Raw genomic sequence first — 9,678 nt, forward strand, 5'->3', positions numbered from 1 at the left:
AGCCTGTAACGAAAACCCCCCCAAAAAAAAAAAAAAAAAAAAAAGAAATTATTTGTTGTTTATCTGAAATTCAAATGTAACTGTGTCTTTTGTTTTATCTGGCAAGTCTTGTCATGAAGTCCCTCTGGTTTGGACATATAATTGAGAAGTTTTGTAGAGCTCTTGAAGGTATGCCTAGAGATGAAAGGTACACCTTAAAACATTTATTTGGAAATTATTCAGGTCCTAGGAGGAAAAAAACACAAAACAAAAAAACAAAACAAAAAACAATTTACCCTATAAAGAAATTATTATAACCATCTTATATAAGCATGGTGAGTTTTGTGGGAAAAAAAGATGCAAAGGGTCAAACTTTAATATAGAGACAGACAATATAATAAGAGTAAAACACATACTTATAGTTTAGGGACACACTACAACTAAAAAATAATATGAGGAAATAAAAAATATAAACAAGGTAAATGATACTTTGTTATAGATGAGCTGTAGTGTTTATTCCATGTCGTGTAGTAGGCAGAGCAAAGAAAGAAGTGATTCTTTTCTTCTGTAAGATACATTTTTACATTTTAAATAAAAGGGGGTTTCTCTAGAGAAACAAAGTAATTCTTGGTCCTCAGCTCCAAGGGAAGTTTGGTTCTTGGAATCTCAGGGAGAGAGGCCATATGATTTATTGAGTAATGTCTTCAACAGCATCAGTACAGTGGATTACTTTGCTCATTCATTTGTTTAAAATATTGTTCATACCTACTGTGTGCTAGGCATTATTCCCATCACTGAAGATAGGACAGTGAAAAAAATAAGTCCCCAAACTCAGGGAGCTAACATTTTAATGATAGAAATACACTTGCCTTTGAAGAACTCATTTTATTATTTGTCTTCCTAAGAGTGTTATGTTTTGAAAGGTTTTCCAGCTGCTTTGAAGAGAAATGCTGATCAACCTTAACCTGCTCAAACTACTCTTTTACTAATAAATGGGACTGTTTTCCCCCCTGGAGGGTGCATGCACTTGCCAGAGAGAGACAGAGAGGAGGAGGAGAAAGCACTCCTCATGGGGAATGGTCATATCATAGGACATTATGCAATCATGTGAAAGTAGAAGCACATTTGGCAGAAGAAGACACAATTCTTAGAGGAAAGATATAGACAAGTTAAAAACAGGCACTTCAGGATACAATAAGTTTGTGCCAAGAGACACATAACAAACAGTTTTCCACTTAGCTCTGACAGTGGAAACCTGAGGCAGAGAGTTAATTCCTTAGAAAGTGAAACTCATTATCTTAGCGACTTAGTTTTCTCCATTGTAACAGAAAACCCATAAATGGTGGTAGAGTCCCCTTCAGTCTTTTCACATGGTGACTAGATACTCTCCAGTTGCTTAAACAAATAATTTTTATACGTGTTACAATTTTACAATGCAGTATGCAAAAAGAGCCTTCCAAAGACACATTTTACAATGCTTCTGAGACTTTGTGTGTGTGTATATACATTGTATTACATTTTTGTGTGTGTGTTAGTTTTTGTTTTAGGTCGTGTGTGCTACCAGAGAAAAACAGATAGGGAAAAAAAAAAAGAGAGAAATCATCCACCAGGAGGAATGGTCATGCCATAATACCTTCTCCTCAATTCGCCTCTCAGGATTCTGGGCACACAAACACACATTCCCAGCATGTTTTTCAGGCTGCCCAGTCTGGGACTCAAACCACATGATTGGACATGTGGAACCACCCACCCTATGCACTACGCAGTGGGCTGGTCCCAATGTTACATATTTTTAAATATAAAAAATCTTGAGTGCTGGTTCTGTGACTTAGTGGTTAAAGCAGCTGGATTCTACATAGCTGTCCCAGACCCAGTGGTTTGAAAAACACTGGCTATATTATGTGCATGCCCAAAATCTCAACAGAAGGAGAAATAGAGAAGGGATTATAGCATCGCCATTCTCCATGGTGAGTACTATCTTACTTTCTTGTCTCCCTCTGCTGAGTGCCTTTGTCCTCTAGCAAATTAAAACAAAAATGTTGAGGGACCAGCAGATGGCATAATGGTTTAGTCGCTGGACTTCTATGTAGTCAACTGTGGTTTGAGTCCCAGACCTGGTGACTTAAACTCATGCCAGGAGCCTGTGCATGTGTGCCCAAGATCCCAAGAGGAGAATGGAAGAGAAGGGATTGAGGTGTGGCCATCTCCGCTGGGGGGTGATTTCTTGTTTTTTTTCTCTCTGTCTTTCTGTGTCTTTCTAGTTAGTACACACGTCATATAGCAAAAAACTCTCTTCAAAAAACAAAATGCTGAAAGGGATTGTCATCATTTCACATTTTTCATTTTGCAGATGAGGAAACTGAAAATGAGAAAAACTTAAAAAAAACTCCCAAAAACTTGTCTAAGATTGTACATCAAGTAGGAGGCAATAATTAGAGCTTGAACCAAAGAAGGTTGACCCAAATTTTATATATTCAATATTGGAAAACTACACATTTTTGCATAGAACAATGTGTCATGACTTTACCAATGATCTAATGTCTAACCTGTATGGTAACTAGCAAGAAACAGTGTTTGTAAATTCAACCTGCCAACTTCTGGCAGTCCTTAGCCTGGTAGGCAGTTAGTATGACACTTGAGCTGGCAACAGAGTTGCTCTGCTTCCAGCACTGGGCAGCTCTTCCTACGGTCAGTGAGAAGTGTGTGTGTGAGCCTCCAGCATCTGCTGGTCCAGTGTAATGCTTCCCTTTCCACCAGGCACAGCTGAAGATACGCCACCACGACCTCCCCTCACATCTCCAGGGTCACTTCAAAGGGGAAAATGGACAGTGCTCCTGTAAGGTCCAAACAGACTGGCACATAGCGCTGGAGAACAAGGTGACCCAGAGCTATCTCCACGTTTCTGAGAGTTGTGGCCCGCTCCTGTCTTCCTGCCTCACACCATGTTGTAAGAGATTGTTTATCCTCGTCGGTTTCCATGGCAACCACTTCTCCCAGAGTACTGTCTTTTTTATTAGAGAATTGCTGAAAGAATAAAGATGTATGGAAAATAATTAAGAGCTTTTATTGCATGGCTTCTCCAGAGTGTGGCAGATAGGGGAAGAGGTAGAGAGAGAAGACTAGAGGCCTATAGCAGGGATCACAGCACCATGAACAATTTTATTAATACGAGAGATGTAATCTCATAGCCACACTGAGTGTAATTTCCTGTCTCTGCTATGGGAATATCTGCATTCTCATTTTTACTCATGGATGGTTATGAGAAGTGAGTGAAAGAGGTTTTATGCTTGGTGTTTTAGTCTTGGACATGGTCCTGTCTGGATTAATGAAATTAAACCGTTCAAGGCATCCAGTGGGTGATGGCTGTTGAACCAGCAAAAGACACTATAGTCTTTATTCGGTGTTGGTCAACAAGACACTATTTTACTTTGCGGTTAAACTTTTAGACAATAAAAGTTCTTTTCAGAAGCCTTTGGTGAGGTAAGTGTGATCATGAGAGTAGAAGTCAAGATACCCCTTTTTTTACTCAAGCTCAATAGTCTGTGTGACCTAGAACAAGACACCCAACCTTTCTGCTCCTCAGTTTCCCCATCTGTAAACAAAACAAAGGGATTGTACTGTATGGTTCCAGCAACTTCCAAAAGCCTTAGAGTCTATAGATGTGTGTGCTCTGGAAGGCTATGACAGACGGTGAGGAAATAAAAAATAACCAGAAAGGTCAGACAATGACATCAATGGCCATTATCTTCTAACACGGATCAGGTCTCTGTGCTCGGTACAGGGGCTTAGATGGCATGGCCTCACCAAATATTACATGGGGAGTGATTATTATTCCCCTTTTGCAGGTGAGAAATCTGAGGACTATGAGATGGAATCATTATTTAAGACCACTGAGTCTGTGTGTAGCAGAGTTTTCCTTCAGACCCAGGGCTGCTCAACTGCAATGCAGACATAGTCTCTTGTCTCTCTTTCTGTCTCTCCTTTTCTCTCTTTCTTTCTGGTGAATGCACGTGCCCTATAGCAAAAACCTCTCCAAAAAAGAAAAAGTGTGACTTCCTCCACAACTCTGCTAGTCAGTGTCCTATGCATGTGATCGTAATCGTGCTCCTGAATTTTCAGAGGTTTGGTCAAGCTGCAGTGGCTCAGGCTGCTGAGACATTGTGCTCTGCAGCTGGGGACAATGTGAGAGACCCTGGTAGGATTCCTAATCCCATCTAAGGGCCAGAGCAGTGTGTCTGCATTCCCAGTGACTGTGGGGCCGGGGCCGGAGGGTTGTAACACAGTGACATCTGTCTTAAAATTAGGAAAACAAAAATAGTGGACTGGCATAGTGATGCAGCAGTAACTGCTCAGCAGTGACAGATTGGCATGGAAGGTCACAGGTTCAGTTCCCTGGTCCACCTGTACACACTGGTTCTGTGCACCTATGATCCTGGCAGACCGTGAAGGCCAGGGATGAGGGAAAGTCACAGTGTGGGACCCTATGGAGGGTGCTTGACTTTCTCTTTCTATATCCCTCTCTCTGACTCTCACACTTGTGAAAGAAATAAGCTTTCTTAAAAAACTGGTCTATTAGAGAATGCAGCCCCCCTTCCCCGCTTCTCCCCCCTCAACACACACACGTGTCCAGGTTTAGACAACAAATTACATGGGTTTTCTTGTGTACCCCATAATTACAGCTGAGCCTCATGTTCCCATTAGAAGTGTAAAAGGACATGAGCAAAGTAAGACAATTTTCTCAAAGAGTTTGAGTTGCTTAAGTTTGAAATTAATTAGTAGCAAGGATGAGACAGTTTCTCTAGAGATCTTCAGAAATAGAAATAATCTCTATGTCATTCGTATCATTAAAACACTGCAAGCAAGCCTGAACATGGGGTTAAGATGGCTGGATCCCACCTGGCTGAGTGTGCAGTTCAAAGTCTCAGGCCCAGTGACTTGAAAACCACACTGTGTGTGTGTGTGTGTGTGTGTGTGTGTGTGTGTGTGTGTGAGAGAGAGAGAGAGAGAGAGAGAGAGAGAGAGAGAGAAGAAGGGATTGTGGTGTGGCTATTCTCCTGGGGGCAGATGTGCTTTCTCACTTTCTCTTCTCTCTCTCTGTCTCTCTTCAGTGAGTGCACATGCCTTACAGCTAAAAGCTAAGTAAACCAATGCTGCTTGCTGAGAACGGTATAGTGTGTAGTAGGAATGGACAGTGGGTTTCTCAAGGTCGCTTTCTGAGCAGCAGTTCTAAGTGACAGGGACGCACACACAGAGAAGGAAGAGGAGAATGAAGCTCGTTAACAGATGGCAGAGAAACCCAGAGATGCTTAGTCCATAAGCACCTATTGTTTACATGAAAGAGAATGATTTTCAACCCAAAAGACATTGAACAGATGCAGTAAACAGCAAATGAATGGTTACAGTGTGTGAGGTGATAGTTAGTGAGCAAGCCCTGTCTTCTTCATGGTCATTCAAGTTTCCAGATGCCATAGAATTTCACTCCCAAATTGTGACCTGAAGAAACATCATTAAGCTAGCTGAGACTCATCTATAAAATGAGAGACAAAAAGGTTTCACTAGCTAGTGTAATTATTAAATGTGATTTAACATTGAGCAATTGATTCAGGAGTCAGGTAGATGAAGATCAAATTTGCCTGTTTACAATCAATAAAGTGGGGCTGAAGCCTATGGCTTGAGCTATGACCAAATCAAGGTTTCTAATATAATTCCTGAAGAATAGACATTTCTGTGGAGCTACTTTCCTTCCCATAGCAGACTAGACCAATGCATGCAGAAACTGACAACTTACACTTTTTATAATAAGCTAATTTGAAAACTAAAGGAGAAAAGAAGCCTAGGTTATACATACTTCAAATCTTATATTTTGGAGCCAGAGGACTGCATAGTGGTTAGGGTTCTGGATTCCCACATGGTCATCCATGGTTTTGGACCCAGCAGCTTGAAATTGATGCCGGGCAAATGTGCATGCATACACAAAATCCCAAGAGAAGAATGAAGGAGAAGGGACTACAACATGATCATCCCCCTGGAGGGACAATTTCTCACTTTCACTATGTCTCCCTCTGTGTCTCCAGTGAGTGAACACAGCAATAGCCAAAAATCTCTTTAAAAAAAACCAAACAAATAAATAAGTAAAATATTTCCAATTTCAGTAACCCTCAAAATAATTTCTCCTCTCATGGGGAGAAAAGAGAGCAGGGGTGGATAGGAGAGAACAGTGCAAAGAGATCACATTATAGGCTGGGACAGAATCTCAAGAAAGAGAAGACAACATTTCCTCTTATACAAAAAGGCAATGGATAGAAAGCCAGGTACAGGATATTACGTATTCAGACAGACATAAAGAGGGTTTTGCTCATGGGTATAGTCTACAGGAAAAGAAGAGGTTGTCAGTGCTCAATACTCTCAGCAGAACACATGAAGTCATAAAATCTAGCTGTTTCCTGGTAGGGAACAGGCACAGAGTAGCGAAGGTTTAAGCAAGTCACTGCATACACTGATGACGATGCTATCCATGGATGGAGAAAGTCGGGAGAGGGAAAAATTTTGTAACAAGGTACCATTTTCAGCTTTTTCTGAATGTTTTTCCAGTGGCGATTATTGATATTGACCCTCCTTCTCTTGTATTACTGAATGCCCCGCCAACATGCAAGTGTACTGCATCTTATATATCATTTACCTAATCGTGTCCGACAACACTCTGTCAGAAGACAATGCACATAGCCAAGTGTTGGAGAGAGGTTCTTTATACCAGAATATCAAGTGTTGTAACTTCAGATCCTTCCCAACATGTTCTTATTTTAATATTGTCATCAGTATGTTGCTGCTTTAAATGAGGTCTTATCACAACTGACTTTTCTTCATTTTGTTGTTTTTGGGTGATAATAGAACAGAGTAGCTTCCAAGGACAAAAAATCAATATCCACTGCTAAAAATACCTTGGTGTTATCTCAGCTTGCAGTTCCGCCAGTTTTAAAAGGGAAGGAAAGAACAGTGGAGATAGGGTTTCAGGCCTTGGCATTTGGGATTCTATTTGATGATTTCCAAATCAATGCACCAAAAATACCCACCAACATCTCTCTGTAAGGATGGCTCTCCTGCCATATTAAACACTTTCCTGATGGCATTCCCCTCTGCATTTCTCCACATCAACCCTCACATTTAGATTTTTGCTCAAAACTCTGAGTGCAGTGAAGTTGAATGGAAGGGTGTGTCTGTATGTGGAGGACTGTGGAGCACGTGTGCACGTAGTGTTCCCACAAGCTTGATTTCAAAAATTACAGAAGGCTGGGAGTTGTGCCCAGAAGAAGGAGAAAAAAAAAAAAAAAAAAACCTTTTTCCTCAGTCCCCCTCCAGGCCAGGAAGAATTTTACTTCCTGGGATTGGTCCCAATTCTTCTCTGGCTTAAAACATTTTCTTTAACTGGAGAACTTATTTTCTAGTAAAAATCCCCTTTGTTACTGCTGACCAGAGAAACTGGAAGTTGACAGAATGATAACAAGTTTTATATGATTTAGTTTAAAAAGCATTTATGGGACAACTGGCAACATGGTGGTTAAGATAGCCAGACCCCTGGGACCAACAGTTGGCATAACGGCTATGTTGTTGGATTCCCACGTAGTCGACCATGGTTCAAGTCTCAGGCCCAGTGGCTTAAACTCATGCTGGGCACATGTGCATGTGTGCCCAAGATCCTGAGAGGAGAATGGAGGAGAAGGGATTGTGATGTGGCCATCCCCCCATGGGGGTGATTTCTCGCTTTCTGTCTTTCTGGGCAAGCGCGTACATGTACCCTATAGCAAAAAACCTCTCCAAAAAAAAAACAAAAACAAAAACAGCTAGATCCAAGTGACTGACTGATAGGAGTCTCAACCCGACAGTTTGAGAAACATGCTAGGCACAAATGCATGTATGCCTCAAATCCCCAAATGAGGACTAGATGAAGAAAAAGGGATTTTGGTGTGACCACTCCCTATGGAGAGTGCTTTCACACTTTCTCTTTCTCTTTTCTCTCTTCTCTCTCTCTCTCTGTCTCTCTCAGACAAGTGCACATGCCCTATGATGAAATAACAATTTTTTTAAAAGCATTGACTCGGTCCCTTCCCAGTGTCCAGCCTTTACCAGATCCTACGAGGAACATAACAGTTCAGTAAGAGTCCCACTCTTTTACAAACAATTCGACATGTTCATTTTTTACATCTCCAGAGAGTTTGTGGCAGGAATTCAAAGGAGAATCTGTCAAGATCATTGTGATGGTTTCGTGGGGAGGAATCTGGTAAGTGCAGTGAGACTAAGGACAGGCAAAATTTGCATAAAGGAGGGACGAACATGTAAATTATGTCAAAGATAGTAGGTCCTGGGTCCTTCTGGAGAACAGGAGGAGTGTAGGGCTAGACTCATTCAGGTCATTAGAGAAAATGCACAGGTGCCATTTGAGCAGGAATTGAAGACTGGTTTAACAAATGAGCTCTGAAATCAGACAGGATTTTGTTTAAATCTGAGTTCCTTCCTACATTTCTAGATAAGTTACGTAACTGTTATCAATCTCAGGTTCCTGAAACAGGTAAACAAAACAAAACAAACAAAAAACAACAAGAAACAAAAAAAAATTCTATGAAGTGGTATTGAAGATAAAATAATATAATTTATTCGTTCAGTCAATATTCTTCATGCCTGCTTTCTACTGGGCATACAGAAGTCAAAAGTTCTAGGTTCTGAGGTTTAGCATAGAGAAACAGACCAAAACAAGAATGGAAATTGACTCTCACATGGTAAATGATCAATAAATGAAAGCTCTTAGTTTGATCCTTTAAGCTTTTCAAGATCGGAGCTAAGGTGGTCAAAATTATAATTAAGGAACACAGCTCTGATCTAAGGGGGAAGGATGGAGTGGGTGTGGGCAGAGAGGCCAGCTGAGATGTTATTGGGGCGATCCCTACAATGAGAGTGTCAATCATGGCACGGTCATTGGATAAGAAAATCGCTGGAGGGAGAGGTTCATTATGGCAGTCACACATAGAATTTTATGCCAACCACATATGTCCAGGAAGAGTTCAAAGCTTGCCTTCCCACCCATCTCTAAAGAACCATCACTCAACTTTCCATTGAGTATATATTAAGGCATTTCGACCTTTATTTACTTCAGAGAACAATATTTTTCCCAGGATCCCAGTTGGGACAGAGGCTTATAAATAAACCATTTTGCTTGTGCACTGAACTCTACCGCCAGTCATGATGATGTGCTGACTCAGGTGATGCTGAGTGAGTTGGAATGTTAACATGAAGGTCTTTGAGGGGAAAAAGAAACAGTGCTCTTCCCTTAAGTCAGTGGAAGTAAAATTGTGGAGGCTGTGGTTTCGGCTCATTAAATGATCCTCAGTGTATTCATCAAATGCCTTGTCAAGAGGTTTATTATCGACAAAGGGATTCTCTCTTCCCTAATTGTCTATACCTTAGAGTCTAGCAAATTGCCTATTTTAAAGGTAAATAAACCACCAGATCCCTTCCCTCATTGCAACTATAGGACTTCATTTTTGTGCCATAAACTTACTTAAAGGAAGAAAGCAACAACAATAACAATTACGTGTGTGGAGCTCTCCCCATTTGCTGGGTGCATCCCCAACTGAATAATCAATATAACTAACAATGTATGGAGGACCTACCACATGGGCCACTCTGAGAGACCTATCATACAGGATA

This window comes from Tupaia chinensis, unplaced genomic scaffold (genome assembly GCF_000334495.1).
Source record: "Tupaia chinensis unplaced genomic scaffold, TupChi_1.0 Scaffold000513_1, whole genome shotgun sequence".
In the NCBI taxonomy this organism is placed as follows: Eukaryota; Metazoa; Chordata; class Mammalia; order Scandentia; family Tupaiidae; genus Tupaia; species Tupaia belangeri.